Below are 2,465 nucleotides of genomic sequence, written 5' to 3'. Positions count from 1 at the left end.
ACAATACAATGTGTGTGCGTGTGTGCGCGTGTGCGTGCGTGCGTGCGTATGTGTGTGTGCGCGCGCGCGCGCGCGCGTGTGTGTGTGTTTCAAGAGCAAAGGCAAAATAAATTTTAAAGAAATAATCGTAGTATTAATTTCCCAATAAACGGATTAAAATAGATTAAAATTTTAATCCATTTGAATTATCCAAATACTTTAGTAGCATTTATGGTTTTCCTTTTTCTTTTTTAATTTAATTACATGGAAAAACTTTTTTTAGGTTCAGTTGGATTAAAAATTGCATTTCCTATTCAGAATTTTGAATTAAGCAGCACAGTGCACTTAAAGAACTAAAATTTTTTTTTAATTGAAAGGCATAGAAATGTGCTCTATGTAATTCCTATAAAAATGCAAGGTATTCACCTCAACGTTGCAAATCCGTACTTCTGAAAATCTGAATTTATTTCATTTACTGAGTTTGCAAAATTGCATTACGTTACAAATATATTACAATTACAACAATTTATTCTAAAAAAATAATAAATAAAATGCCAATAAATATGAGCCGACACTGGTTATTAGTGTGTATTATAATGCCATTTATTCAAAGTGAATATTAAACGTATATGTTTCGATCTATGGTCAAGGTCCTTTTCAGTAAATATACAAAAAAATATAATAACAAAATTACATAATTGTAGCGCATACTAGTATAAACTGATAACATAAAAAGCGAGAAAAAAAAACGTGGTGGTGATGTCCGAGTTAATCTTGGTCATTAAATTACTAAGTTGTAATTAACTAAAAAGAAAAATATTTTATTTAAAAAGCAACCGACCCAAGAGTTTTAAAAGTAAAAATTGCAAACAACAGGTTATACACAAAGGTAAAAAGCTTACATGACTGTCAAAATTGAACTGTTTTTAGTTTGTTGCACATGTTCCATTAAACTGTTCCATTATATATTAGAATTACTTTAATAAATATTTAAAATTTATAATAATTTATATTTAGGATGTTATGTAATAATTAGATATAATAGCATAATTTACTTATAATATTGAATTAATAAGTGATAATTTTCAGTATACAAAAATTTCATAAATATAAATTATCTAAAATAGTGCGAAAAACAGTATGTATATCACAATAATTCCATTCTCAAAAATAATTAAAATTAATTGTAAGCTACAAAATTATTGACACTGAGAATAATACATTTTATTCATAAAAAGGGTAATTAAAGAAGATATTGTATAACCTGTGACAATAACATCTAATAATAAAACCTCTAGTGTTGGTAAAATAGAATGTACTGATACGACGGAAGATAATAGCTCTATTACCTTCTTCTCAGGGGTATATATTCAGATCTTTCCTTTGTTGCTCGATCGATGGCGCGTCTATTACAAGAGAAGAGAATGATTACAAGACAAGTATGAATGTATTACAAGACAAGAGAGGAGAATTTCCATACATGTTTTTTGTAAAGATAATTGATCTAACAAATTCACAAATCTAAACACAATACTTTATGGACACTCATATATATTTATATGTTACATGTGTAATTTGTTTTTTTAAATAGTGCAATTAATAATTTAAAAAAGGTCGAAATAAAAATACTCAGGATTCAGTCGTATTTAAAACAATTTTATTTAAAATATATATTTTTATATAAATAAATAATGATGAAATATTTAATTAGCATTTATTATTTTAAATAACTTCTTCTGATCTATCTCTTATTTAATATTTTAAATAAGTTTTCGAAATTTTTTTTTTATTTTAAATAAGTCGTAACAGTTATTTTATATTTATCGAGAGCCCTGGAAATATCTAGTTTAAAAAAGATATATGTAAATGAGAAAACAAAGGTCCATAACATTATTAACTCTATAAACATTATATATATAATATCTGTCTATCTATAATAGATTAACCTGATTTTATCCATAGTTGGATATCAGATTTATATAGTATTGAAAGAAAGGAATTTGGCATTAAAATGCCACTCTTATCATGCGGGTTAATGAATGTACATGTATCCACATTGATATATGTGACCTACAGTTTTTAACGCCGAATCTGACCGGCGATGGCAAAAATACTCTCGCAGGTTTGCTATTGTCTTCCGAAAGGAGGCGATCAAATAAAATCTAATTTGATGTTCTGGGTGAATTTGAAATTTAGATCTTTGGCACAGAAAGCAGTCACGCTACACTCTGCGCCACGATTGTAACATAAACATTAATATACTAATCTATAATTTTATAAACATTACATGTGCTAGATATACATCTAATGCAGGTTAATAATATATATTTTTTATTATTTTATTCTAAAAAATAAAAAAAATATTAGTTATTAAAATGCTTTACTAATACATAAACTTATTTAAAAAAATTGTTTTATTTAATGATATTTAAAATTTTTACATAAAAAATCCTAGGTAGAAACTTATCGCTATTACTTATAATGCC

The sequence above is a fragment of the Trachymyrmex septentrionalis genome, unplaced genomic scaffold (assembly GCF_001594115.1).
Source record: "Trachymyrmex septentrionalis isolate Tsep2-gDNA-1 unplaced genomic scaffold, Tsep1.0 scaffold56, whole genome shotgun sequence".
In the NCBI taxonomy this organism is placed as follows: Eukaryota; Metazoa; Arthropoda; class Insecta; order Hymenoptera; family Formicidae; genus Trachymyrmex; species Trachymyrmex septentrionalis.
Note: the sequence above shows the minus strand (reverse complement) of the source record.